The 13,979-nt window shown below is 41.5% G+C and overlaps 1 protein-coding gene across 1 annotated transcript in view; it reads right to left on the bottom strand.

Moving 5' to 3' along the window:
* Positions 1 to 1,035, bottom strand: part of IFI16 (interferon gamma inducible protein 16) — a 39,980-nt gene extending 38,945 nt beyond the window's left edge. The window contains exon 1 of the mRNA XM_008984687.5: positions 801 to 1,035. The gene's annotated coding sequence lies outside the window, so the exon portion shown is untranslated. The remainder of the gene's footprint in view (positions 1 to 800) is intronic.
* Positions 1,036 to 13,979: the final 12,944 nt, after the last annotated feature.

Raw genomic sequence — 13,979 nt, 5'->3', positions numbered from 1 at the left:
CTGAGTTTCCAACACTTCCTCTGGTAAAAATAACCAAAACCTTCTTCTAAATATCATTGAATGCCAATACATACTCAGAAAATTAGTTTTAAAATCTGCAATGGTGGCCGGGCACAGTGGCTCAAGCCTGTAATCCCATCACTTTGGGAGGCCGAGGTGGGTGGATCACGAGGTCAAGAGATTGAGACCATCCTGGTCAACATGGTGAAACCCCGTCTCAACTAAAAATACACAAAATTAGCTGGGCATGGTGGCACGTGCCTGTAATCCCAGCTACTCAGGAGGCTGAGGCAGGAGAATTGCCTGAACCCAGGAGGCGGAGGTTGTGGTGAGCCGAGATCGCGCCATTGCACTCCAGCCTGGGTAACAAGAGCGAAACTCCGTGTCCAAAAAAAAAAAAAAAAAAAATCTGCAATGGTTGGCCAGGCGCCGTGGCTCACTCCTGTAATCCTAGCATTTTGGAGGGCGGAGGTGGGTGAATCACCTGAGGTCAGGAGTTCAAGACCAGCCTGGCCATCATGGTGAAACCCCCATCTTAAAAAAAAAAAAAAAAATCTACAGTGGTCAAAATGCATTTTCTCTTGTTCAGTCCTCAGTTGTGGTGGCATAAAAGAAGCCTGTTATCTTCCTAAGTAAGTGAAGGATTTATATCAAGCAACTCAGTTTTCACTTTTCTGAAAACCCAACCCTATTCCCATCCTCCATGACCCTGAATAACCGATACTGATTGTCCCCTTGCGACTCTGGGGACTTCAAAGAAGTAACAAGACCTTATTTACAAAACTAGCAACAGTACTCACCTCACTGGAAATTTTTCAACAGTGGTCCAGATCTTGAGATTTTCAGAAATGCGGGAATCAATGCTTATTTTGTTCAAGCGAGGAGATAAATCAGTAAAGGTCCCAGAAACAGAACTGCAGGATGTTGTAATTTCCTGAAATGCTAAGAAAATGAAGTATTTGCAAAGATAACAAGAAAAAAGGGCCTTGGTTAAGTCGCTGAGTAATCTGACTAGTGCCGGCTCTCTGCTGCTCTGCTATTGCCCCAGAGAAAATGGAGTTAGGAAACAACATGGAAACTCCTCCCACTACTGTTTTTAGGTTTCGTTTCTGTTAGTCAGAGAAAAGGAACAGTTTCCTTTTGAAGAGGGCTGAAGTGTGTGGTTAGAGCAAATGGGGGATGAGAAATTACTTTCATGGGTACAATGAACATTTTTCCCGTGCTGTGTACGCTAAAAGCTCTGACAGAATTGCATTTGTATCTCATAAATGTATATAAATACAAATAAATCAGTATATATATATATATATATATGTATTTTTTTTAAGAAAATTTAACAGCTGAAAAGAGTTTCAACATTAGAACTTTCTTACCCAGCAGACTTACATGTGGGTCCTTAGGGACCTATATTCCCTTAAATGATGCTCAGATATAAGCGAAGCAGGTGGCTTCTCCCTCCTTTCCTGTGCAGAGTGGCAGTGGTAGGAGGAGATCTTGGTAGAAGTGACTATCACTACCAGTGCTTTACTGCATCTCCTGGATGGGGAAATGTCTGGTATAAAATTGCTATTTGTTTAAATATTACCTGAAGTATTCATCTAATTGTTAATAGTTGACACACCTGGGGCTTTCCAGATCAGGAAGTCGTTATGAATATGTAAATTGTTGCTCAAATTTATATAAAGGAGTTTAACACTAGCTGTCCTTTTGCCTATGACTAGGTTACTTTACCTCAATGATTAGATTTATGATTACTCATGTTTTCTGCATTATTCATGGGTAAACACAAGAGGATAGTAGGGCTCAGACCTTGACAGCAATGAAGCCTTGAAAATCCTGGAAAATGCACTGAACTTCTGGTAGCAAAGGGAGCCTGTTTAATCCTTTGCTCAGCAATGTGTTTTTCTCTGTAAAGGGCAGCGGGTGCTCTTTAGAGTGCTGTAACCCCAGGATGTCAAATAAACGGCATCATCTCCGGGCACGGTGGCTCAAGCTTATAATCCCAGCACTTTGGGAGGCCGAGGTGGGTGGATCACAAGGTCAAGAGATCAAGACCATCCTGGTCAACATGGTGAAACCCCGTCTCTACTAAAAATACAAAAAAATTTAGCTGGGTGTGGTGATGCGTGCCTGTAATCCCAGCTACTCTGGAGGCTGAGGCAGGAGAATTGCCTGAACCCAGGAGGCGGAGGTTGTGGTGAGCTGAGATCGCGCCATTGCACTCCATCCTGGGTAACAAGAGCGAAACTCCGTCTCAAAAAAAAAAAAAAATGGCATCATCTAGCAGATGATGTTGTGTTAACCCAGCAGCAGATCTGCAAGCAGGATGTGGCCATGATGGAAAGGAGACCCCATAGACAGTGAATGTGTACTATCCAAGGCCATCTACAGATCCAAAGAAAGCTGATTGTTTTCATCCAAACTAGGGCCATGGAGAGAATAGCTGAATTCTGGATTTGAAAGTATATGAATAAATATCAAAGAGGAGTAAGTCAAAAAAAGGCAAAGAGGATCTGGAATGATGGCAATAAACACTTCTGGTGTTCATGATGATCTTTCACTGGCTTTGGGTTGCTGTTTATGTGAATACATTGAGTTGGCCTTAAGGCAGTATGTAGAGAGAGACATTAGGGAAGTCATGGAGATCCCCAATCCAGGGGTCAAAGGGTAGAGGACCCTTGGAAGTTATGACCATATTTCAAAACATTTTCTTTTTACTTAAAATTATTTTATATTCAGTGATGTCCTCAACTGGGACTCAAGTGTACAACACACAAATTACTGTCACCAATAAGAAAAATTTAGGACAATGCTCCATAATTCATACTGTGAAGGTGAAATTTTCATAGATGAAGCAAAGAAATGCTTAAAAATGTGCATTTCCCCCCACTCTGTGGCAGCGGCCAACAATTGTGCTATTTGTCACACAGAAAGGTCGTTAGTAGAATATACAAAAATTCCTGATAAAGCGAAACATATGTGAATGAACCTGTCTGATACTAATCCTCATGGTCATTCAAAGTCCTCAGGAAAAGTTCCCATCAATAGAATATCAAATTGATTCTAAGCAAAATGTTGCCAAATTCCTGCCAATGGGCCAATCCTAACACATCATTTGCTTTTATAAAGTTTTATTGAAGCACACCTATACTTATTTATTTTTGCATTGCCAGTATCTGCTTCACGGTGCAATGTCAAGTTAAATAGCTGCAGGAGAGTCCATCTGGCTGCAGAGCCTAAAAATGTTTACCAAATGGTTCTTTACAAAAAAAATTAACTTGTACCCAGCCATCTGTGTACAGATGTGTTAATCTTTTCTCCTCAAGTAAGCAGAGGAGAAACCACACCAAGAAATCAGTCAGAGCTTTTTAAGACCATTGTAGACTAATGACGAATGACTTATGAAAAGGTTAGCAATCTCAGAGAAGTGGAAACGGTGAGGGTTAAAGCCTTGTCTAACCGATTATCCCTAAGGGCCAGAACAGAATCCATTTGTATGGGAGCCTCAGTTACAAGTCTGATTTTATGCATTCATGGGCATCAGCCACCTGAACAACGTGCCTTCTCCTTTTTCCTCTCAAGAAAATGGATTTTTTTTGGGCCGGGCGCTGTGGCTCACGCCTATAATCCCAGCACTTTGGGAGGCCGAGACAGGTGAATCACAAGGTCAAGAGATTGAAACCATCCTGGTCAACATGGTGAAATCCCGTCTCTACTAAAAATACAAAAATTAGCTGGGCATGGTGGCACATGCCTGTAATCCCAGCTACTCTGGAGGCTGAGGCAGGAGAATTGCCTGAACCCAGGAGGCAGAGATTGCAGTGAGCCGAGATTGCGCCACTGCACTCCAGCAACTGGGTAAAAAGAGTGAAACTCCGTTTCAAAAAAAAAAAAAAAGAAGAAGAAGGTGATTGAGTTTTAAATGTTGAACCAATGTTACATCTCTGAGATAAAATACACTTTTTTTATGATGCATTATAATTTATTATATATTGATAGGTTTAACTTTTAAAATCTTAATAGCTTATTTTACATTTATTTTCATGAAGAAATTGGCCTTTGTTTTTCTCTTTGTATAATATCTTTATTTAATTTTGGTATGACAGTAAACTGGCATTTCTAAAACTGTGTACATATGTGTTAAACTTTTCTCCTCAAATATTTGATAAAATTCACAAAGTGTGTATCCCAAAACTTTTACTATAGAAAGAGTTTTTGTTATAACTGCCTTTTCTTTCATAGATATAGGGATATTTAGTTCTTTTATTTCCTTATGAGACAGTTAAGTTGTGTTTTACAGGATTTTTTTTTTTTTTTTTTTTGAGATGGAGTTTCGCTCTTTTTACCCAATTGCTGGAGTGCAATGGTGCAATCTCGGCTCACCGCAACCTCCGTCTCCTGGGTTCAAGCAATTCTCCTGCCTCAGCCTCCAGAGTAGCTGGGACTACAGGCATGTGCCACCATGCCCAGCTAATTTTTTTTTTTTTGTATTTTTAGTAGAGATGGGTTTCACCATGTTGACCAGGATGGTCTTGATCTCTTGACCTTGTGATCCACCCATCTCAGCCTCCCAAAGTGCTGGGATTATAGGCATGAGCCACCGCACCCAGCGTTTTACAGGAATTTTGTCCACTGGATCTAAGTAACTAAACTTACTGGCATAATACTGTTTCTGCTATTGTTTTATTACCCTTTAAATATCTGCCTTCTCTGTAGTATCATCCCTTTACATTCCTGATACTGATCATTTATATTATCCCTCCTTGTTTTTCTTGATTATTCTTGGTAAACAGACTCTCTCTGAGGAGGATGTGCAGGGAAGTTCAAAGTCAAGAGGAGGGACAAAAGGGATAGTAAAGGAATCTGCAGCCTTTGGCACTGACATCTAGAGCAAACAGTAAACAATGTTTTAACACCCAGCCAGAACAGCACAAAAATCTCATACTAAAGGCCTATTTATTTCAGTTCCTATTGTCTAATATTCTTCCTTTTAACAACAACAACAACAACAAAAATTACAAAGTATACCAGAGACAAGGAAAAGCAGAGTCTAAAGAGTCAAAAGAAGCATTATAAGCAGACAGCTATGACCCTGATGTGGAAATTATCAGACAGAAAATATAAAATTAGTACAATTATTGTGTTAAAAGTTCTAGTGGAAAAAGTAGACAATGTGCAAGAACAGATGGATGTCAGCAGAGAGAAGGAAACACTAGAGAGAACCAAATGGAAATGCAGGAAATCTGAACCATCACAATAAAAATGAGAAAACTCAATAGAGCTGACACAACCTAGGAAAGATTCAGTTACCTTAAAGATGGCCCAACAGAATTTCCCAAAATGAATGCAAAGGGGAAACATAAACCAGAATATCCAATAATTGTGGCATAATATCATAAGATGTAGCACATGTATAATGAAAACAACAGAAGGTAAAGAAAGAGATAATGATGCAGAAGAAATATTTGAAGCAAAAATTGCCAATAAATTTTTTAAATTAATCAGAGGCTGAAAACTTCTGATGCAGGAAGCTTAGGTAACCAAAGGGAAAGTAAAAAACTATTATAGAGAAACAATTTTGAAAATTACCATGAACTTATTGTCAGAAACATTGCAAACAAGAAGAATAAGAACAGGGTGGAGGCCAGGCGCGGTGGCTCATGCCTATAATCCCAGCACTTTGGGAGGCTGAAACGAGGCGGGTGGATCACGAGGTCAAGAGATTGAGACCATCCTGGTCAACAAGGTGAAACCCCATCTCTACTAAAAATACAAAAAATTAGCTGGGCATGGTGGTGCGCACCTGTAGTCCCAGCTACTCGGGAGGCTGAGGCAGAAGAATTGCTTGAACCCAGGAGGTGAAGGTTGCGGTGAGCTGAGATCGTGCCATTGCACTCCAGCCTGGGTAACAAGAGCGAAACTCCGTCTCAGAAAAAAAAAAAAAAAGCAGAAGAGGGAGGAGAGAAATATTTGACATGTTGAAAACCCACAAACCCAGAATTCTGTATCCAGCAAAATTACCTTCAATAGTGAAGAGAAGATAAAGATTTTCTCAGACAAAACTGTGGGAATTTGTTGTCAGTACACTGGCCCTGCGAGATGTGTTGAAAGATCTTCCAGGAGAAGAAAAACGACATAGGTCAGAGTTTCAGGCCTACATGAAGAAGAATGTCAGAGAAGACATAAATGAAGATCAAATAGATTTTGAAAATTTTTCTTGTTCTTAACTGATTTAAAAGATTACTGTTTCTTTAAGGTAATAATAGTAACAACGTATTCAGTGATTATAGCAAAGGGATAAATGAAGTGGATGACACAAACGCTCCAGGGGAAATATGGAGGTATTGGAAATCCTTTGTTAGAAGGTACATGCATTTTTTTTTTTTTTTTTTTTTTATACAGAGTTTCGCTCTTGTTACCCAGGCTGGAGTGCAATGGCGCAATCTCGGCTCACTGCAACCTCCGCCTCCTGGGTTTAGGCAATTCTCCTGCCTCAGCCTCCTGAGTAGCTGGGATTACAGGCACGCGCCACCATGCCCAGCTAATTTTTCTGTATTTTTAGTAGAGACGGGGTTTCACCATGTTGACCAGGATGGTCTCGATCTCTTGACCTTGTGATCCACCCGCCTCAGCCTCCCAAAGTGCTGGGATTACAGGCTTGAGCCACCGCGCCCAGCCAGGTACATGTATTATAGGTGAAGCAATATGGTGTTATATGAAGGTAGATTAAATTGCTTAAAACTGTATTTTGGAAACTTTCAGGCCACTACTAAAAATTTAAGAAGAGTTATAGTTCACATGCTAAAAGAAGAAAGAGAAAGGAATGGTAAAACGCTCAGTAAATTCACAGAAGATGGAAAAAGAGGAGGCCAAGAAACAAAGAACAAATGCAACAAATAGAAAACTGTTAGAAAATGGTCGATATTAATTTAACTATAACAATAACTACAGAAGGACCCTAATTGGTAGCAATTGCCAAATTCAATGATGTAACTATTTCTACTTCTTTTGCCTTTATGATTTCAAATGTTTGAAAACCAGAAGAAAAATTCCGTATTTAATAAGCACTTCTCTCTGATTTTTAGGTGCCAGCACACTATCTCATCTCCCTACCTCCACACCTTCAAATATGCTCTCGCCGATGCATTCCTCAGGATAATTGACCATATATATACAGAGTGTTAAGAGCTCTAGTGGAAAAAGCTGTGTGTGTGTGTGTGTGTGTGTGTGTATGTGTGTGCATGTGTGTGTATAAATTTAATCACTTTAATAACATGGCAATGTAGCTATGTTACATATTATATATATAATGTAGCTATGCTATTAAAGTGATTAAATTTATATTAATCAGGCATTATTCTGAATAAAATCTCTATTGTGTACATATATATGTGTGTGTGTGTGTATATATATATATATATATATATATATATATATATATTACAATGAGGCTTCAATTTCTCTCTTTATGACAGTGTTCTATTTTAATTTTCTGGCCTCATTTACCATGCTGTTCCACATACATCAAAGTTAAAGTTGTGCAGGAACATTTATATCATCTCACATTAATTGTAAGTGACATTTCTCCTGTCAGTATTACAAATGTCTTTACCTTGCTGAGAACAGTAAGACCTATTGTGTATTGGTTTTTCATGATGCAGTACACTGTGGTATATGCATTGTTCACTTGTTTTTCAAATCAACCTATACAGCAGAGTTTTCCCTTATTAGAAAACACTACTATCAGGCCAGGCGCGGTGGCTCATGCCTATAATCCCAGCACTTTGGGAGGCTGAAACGAGGCGGGTGGATCACGAGGTCAAGAGATTGAGACCATCCTGGTCAACAAGGTGAAGCCCGTCTCTACTAAAAATACAAAAATTAGCTGGGCATGGTGGTGCGCGCCTGTAGTCCCAGCTACTAGGGAGGCTGAGGCAGGAGAATTGCCTGAACCCAGAAGGCAGAGGTTGCGGTGAGCTGATATCGTGCCATTGCACTCCAGTCTGGGTAACAACAGTGAAACTCCATCTCAAAAAAAAAAAAAAAAAAAAAGAAAAGACTACTATCTTGGTTGACTTGGGTCTTCTAGATGCTGAGGGTTCCAAGATCAAGTATGGCCAATTTGGTTTGGTTTCTGGTATAGGACCTCTTCCTTCTGGATTGCAGATAGCCATATTTATGTGGGGTCCTCACTAGTGGTGAGAGAGAGAGAGAGGGAGAGGGAGAGAGAGAGAGAGAGAGAGAGAGAGAGAGAGAGAGAGAGAGAGGTGGGGGTGGGGCCCTCTGATGCGTCCTCTTATAAGGGAAGAAGAAGGATCTTAGTTTATTAGTTTATAAGAAGAAGCACCTTATCAACTACCCCCCAAAGGCCTCATTTTCAAATAGCATCACATTGGGAGATGATGGCTTCATCATATGAATCTCCAGTGTGTAGCAATAATTGAAGCTATTTTCCAAAGATTAAGTGAGGAGTTAGTGTTGGAGCCAGACTCAAACCAGATTCAAACCAGATCAATCTTATTCCAAAGCCCATACACTTGACTGCTAAGCAGAGTTACTTCCCTGATTTACCAATTTCTGCACACATTTTATTCTTTAGCAAAACATCCATATCGTTTTAAGCTTAAGTGAATGTCATTTTCTTCATTATCTCTTTACAAATTCTCCACCTAACAATAGTAACACAAAGGCATTGTTTGGGTTCTCATGCATCCTGCTAGGGCTGAACGTTAAAACACAGGAATCTGAGGCTGGGCGAGGTGGCTCACGCCTATAATCCCAGCACTTTGGGAGGCAGGTGGATCACGAGGTCAAGAGATCGAGACCATCCTGGTCAACAAGGTGAAGCCCCGTCTCTACTAAAAACACAAAAATTAGCTGGGCACGGTGGTGCGTGCCTGTAGTCCCGGCTACTCGGGAGGCTGAGGCAGGAGAATTGCCTGAACCCAGGAGGCGGAGGTTGCGGTGAGCCGAGATAGTGCCATTGTACTCCAGCCTGGGTAACGAGGGAAACTTCATTTCAAAACAAAACAAACAAACAAACAAACAAACACAGGAATCTGATTTTCCCAAAGCCTAAACTGAATTATTTTCTTTTTTGGAATACTAACATTTGTCTCTCCAGCTCACAAGAATGAAACCATGAATTTCAGATATTGGCTTTGATGTTGTATCCACTGATTCTCAGTTGAAATTAGAGTCTGAGATTATCTCCTTCCTCACACTTGATTCTCTGCTGTTTCCTTTTCCCCATTACATCCATTTCTTTTTGTATTCTTCTGTATTTCCTGGATTATATTCGACTTATATGTATTTCGTGATCAAAATTAAGATATATTATTTTATGATAGGCTTAAGGGCCTATTCAACTCTATAGACAAACTGAGATAAGGAAGATGGGGTACTTGCACCAAGGGTGAACATAGTTAGATATTTAGGTGGCTATTGGGAAAACTCCCTGCTGGACTAGGAACCACCCTATATAAGCACAAGGCAAGCTCGGACCAAGGAACAGGCAGACCACTCCAGGCTGGTTGGTAGTCAAGGATCTTTGCAGGAGAAACTTATATAGGAGGCAGTCTTAAGTAGGAGCAAGAGGAGGCAGATCTCCACCCTTGCAACGCGCATTTGAGTAGTCTTTCAAACCGTGAGAAGAAAAGAGGAAGGCAGCGCTGGTGGGGGTGGGGCCTGAGGGGTGGATAATTATACTCACAGTGCCTTAAGCCATGTGGTTGCTCTCTTCATCTATTCACTTCCTGCTTAAAGGGTTTGTTTGAGTTTCCTTCAATCTGTTCCACATTCCAAGGAGGGGCGGATGTTCCTGGACGCAGCAGCTACCTTGGCACCAGTATGCATTTTCCAGTGGAACTGCAGCCTCCTACAAGTCACTTTAAGGCCAGTTCCCAGAACACATTGAGCAACAATGGCATTCCTTCCCCCGCTACTTGAATGCCTCTGTTAGCCAGTCCTTCCCTGAAATTTTGTAGTGTCTGTATTGCAGTTTTGCATTTTACTTTTCCAGTTTGCCCAAAACTAATACCATAAGCTCCAGGCAATTCTGTTGGCAGAAAGGGCTTCTGTAGTTCTAGGGATGATGCTTTTATTTTGGAGCAGAATAAAGAAGAGACTCGGTATGGAGGTAGGAGAGGAGAGTGAATTCATGTGGAAACCTCAGGGGTGATGTGGACCAGTCCTGATAGACTGTATACAGCCAGAGTTGACAGCATTCAAATTATGTTTGCTGCATGTCACACGGAGAAAATATGAGCGAAAGAAGTTTGTGGTTCATGAAAACTACTGTTCTCTGACCCTCCCTGTAATGGACATGCATTCTTTCCCACTGTCTTCATCCGTATCGTGCTGCTGTAATGGAATACTATAGACTGGGTAATTTATACAGAACAGAAATGCATTTCTTACAGTTTTTGAGGTGAAAGTCCAAGGTCAAGACATCAGTGTCTGGTGAGGCCTCCTTGCTGTGTCCTCACAGGACAAATGGGGTGAATTCACCCCCCACAACCCCCTTTTAGAGTAGCATTAATCCATTTATGTGAGTGAAATTCTCATTATCTAAATACCTCCCATACGGCCTCAGGTCCCAACACTGTTGCATTGGGTACTAAGTTTCAACGTTATTTTTGAAGGGAATTGTAAGGGTAGCCGAGGGAAAGGAGAATAGACCCAAAGTCAGACAAGAAAGTTTTATTAACATGCTGGGCTGCTCCGTAACAGTCAGAGGAGGCAGCCCTGAGCTTACAAAAGGAGAAGGCATAAGGGGGTTTTAGGACTGAGGTAATCTATCCACTGGTGACAGGCACAGAGATGGTTTGTTAACTTGTAACAGACCTACGATACATTATCCTGTGACTTTTGTGGCAGCAGTCTTTTGAAAAAGAGAAACCAGGATTTTTTTACAGATATGTGTCCAACAGGAATTTACAAGTATGGATAGCCAACAAACGTTTCTCCCTGTCCTCCCTCGAGCTGCCTGGATGGCTGTAATCAGCCTTTCTTAATTGTAGCACGTCTGGCAGCCTTGATGTGGCGCCTAGGTAGGGATTCAGGAATGCAGCTGCAGAGCAATCAGAGGAGGGAAGGGGTCAGCCTGCACGGAGGGGCTTTTCTTGTCCCTAACAGGGATAAAAGCATTCAAACATAAATTAGAATTCTCCGGCTTTATCTCTGCTATCTCCATTCATTATTTGCTTATTTTACCTGAAACCATTCTCCAGAAAGCATTCTTCAAGGGGCTTTACGAGATTGATAATTTCCTTTCTCTGTTTCATTTCACGGCTTCACTTTTGGCTGTCAAGATTTCCCTTGATATCGTGATATAGCTAGCCTAGAGTTAGAACCTGTACCATGCCATTTTATAAAGGACAAAACTGTTTCCATTCTCCTCACAATGACTGCTAACCTTGGCTTCTGTAAACTGCTGACTTTACGGGTAAAGCTGCATGCCTTCTCTTATCTGTAACTATCAGAATTGCTGGCCTCTGTTTACAGGTACTGACCAGAGTAAGCACCCCCAGATAATTCCATCCTGGCACCGAGCAACTGAAAAATCTGTGCACCACACACCTGTCCAAATAATGTATAAACGTATGTTTATCTTAACTTCTGTAAACCTCTTAAGTGGCAATCGGAATGACAAAAGTCCCGGGGTCCTTGGAATGTCTGGAGCCCCCTCACCCTCGTCTCAGCCTAGGATGTGATTGACAGCTTTCATTCCCATTTCCACTCTTTACCCCCATTCCCAAGGTGGTTTTGCGGGTATAAAAAGGTCTTGTCACCCTTCTTTCTCTGCCATGGGTTGGAGAGACGTGAGTCCTCCGTGGTCGCCGGCAATAAACCCTGCAATTTGGCATACTTTTGTCCTGGTGTTGACTTTCTGTGCTCGGTCTGATACAACAATATAATTTATCTCTAAAATTGAAATGACATTCTCTGCTGTTGTCAATAACAAGCTCCTCACCCTAAACATCTGGTTTTGGGATTTTTTTTTTTTGGGAGTTTTGCTCTTGTTACCCAGGCTGGAGTGCAATGGCGTGACCTCGGCTCACCGCAACCTCCGCCTCCTGGGTTCAGGCAATTCTCCTGCCTCAGTCTCCTGAGTAGCTGGGATTACAGGCACATGCCACCATGCCCAGTTAATTTTTTGTATTTTTAGTAGAGCTGGGGTTTCACCATGTTGACCAGGATGGTCTCGATCTCTTGACCTTGTGATCCACCCGCCTCGGCCTCCCAAAGTGCTGGGATTACAGGCTTGAGCCACCGCGCCCGGCTTGGTTTTGGGATTTTTATTTTTTTTCTTTTGAGATGGAGTCTTGCTGTGCTGCCCAGGCTCACTGCAACCTCTGCCTCCCAGGTTCAAGTGATTCTCCTGCCTCAGCCTCCCAAAGTGCTAGGATTAGAGGTGTGAGCCACTGTGCCCAGCTGGTTTTGGAAATCCTTACCCCCTTACTAAAATCTATTATTTACTGAGATTTACTTAGCAGTAAGGGTAAAATGAAGTGAAATTTAGATTTCTTAACATTTTTTTTTCTTTTCAAGAGGAGGTCTTGCTATGTTGCCCAGGCTAGTTTTGAACTCCTGAGCTCAAGCAGCCTCCCAAAGTGCTGGGATTATAAGGCATGAGCCACCGCATCCGGGCTTAATATTTTTGCTCAAATTTGGGTATTAATATATTATAAAGAGACAAAATTTACAAGTAATGGAGAAGTGGTATTTGACTTTTATTTTATTTTTTATGTTTTAGATTAAGGGTTGATAATATTTGGTTCAAGAAAAGACTCCTGTTCATGCAAATAAGTGTTTCTGTATTTTTGAATGTTTAAGGTATCAAGTCATGAGTGTCAGAAATGCAAAATTATGCAGAATTGTGGACATACAAGATGGGAGAAGTTTATGGTGCAAATACCTATCGCCTTGGTCTTTTCTGTTCCCTAACTCGGTGACAGGTGGCTAACTGCTTCTTTGCTTGATACAGCCAAAACCTGATTCCAACCCAAGAATCACAAGAAATAGCAAAACAGAGAAGGGACTACTTAGAGAACAGAGATTGAGCTCCTTTAAGAATCTGGAGGCCGGGCATGGTGGCTCACGCCTGTTATCCGAGCACGTTGGAGGCCAAGGCGGGCGGATCACCTGAGGTCAGGAGCTCAAGGCAAGCCTGACCAACATGGTGAAACCCCGTCTTTAAAACAAAAAACAAACAAACAAACAAAGAGCCGGCCGGGCGCGGTGGCTCAAGCCTGTAATCCCAGCACTTTGGGAGGCCGAGGCGGGTGGATCACGAGGTCAAGAGCTCAAGACCATCCTGCTCAACATGGTGAAACGCCATCTGTACTAAAATACAAAAAATTAGCTGGGCGTGGTGGCGCGTGCCTGTAATCCCAGCTACTCAGGAGGCTGAGGCAGGAGAATTGCCTGAACCCAGGAGACGGTGGTTGCAGTGAGCGGAGATCGCGCCATTGCACTCCAGCCTGGGTAACAAGAGTGAAACTCCGACTGAAAAAGAAAAAAGAAAAAAAAAGAATTTGGAATACGACAAGTTATTTCTTCTTAGCTTTATGGCGGTAATTTAACTGTTACATAATTTTGTAATTGCAGAATATTATGATATAGCCAACATAAAAATACAGTAATCGGCTAAATACATATTGGATTCACCAGTTAAATTATTCTAGGTGAAATAACTAGGTTATTTCAAGCAGAAACGTTAAAATAAACCATGTATTTATCTATCAGCTTAGTCTGAAAGTTCACACATACTCAGTTACTTCAAGTTTCCCTGTAATACACCATGTTTTACTTCCTTCTTAGAATCTAGGGTAACTTCGGCCGGGCGCAGTGGCTCACGCCTATAATCTCAGCACTTTGCGGGAGGCCAAGGCGGGTGGATCACGAGGTCAAGAGATCGAGACCATCCTGGTCAACAAGGTGAAACCCCGTCTCTACTAAAAATACAAAAATTAGCT

This window comes from Callithrix jacchus, chromosome 18 (assembly GCF_049354715.1).
Source record: "Callithrix jacchus isolate 240 chromosome 18, calJac240_pri, whole genome shotgun sequence".
NCBI lineage: Eukaryota > Metazoa > Chordata > Mammalia > Primates > Cebidae > Callithrix > Callithrix jacchus.
The sequence above is the reverse complement of the archived record's forward strand: the minus strand, read 5'-3'. Positions and strand labels throughout refer to the sequence as shown.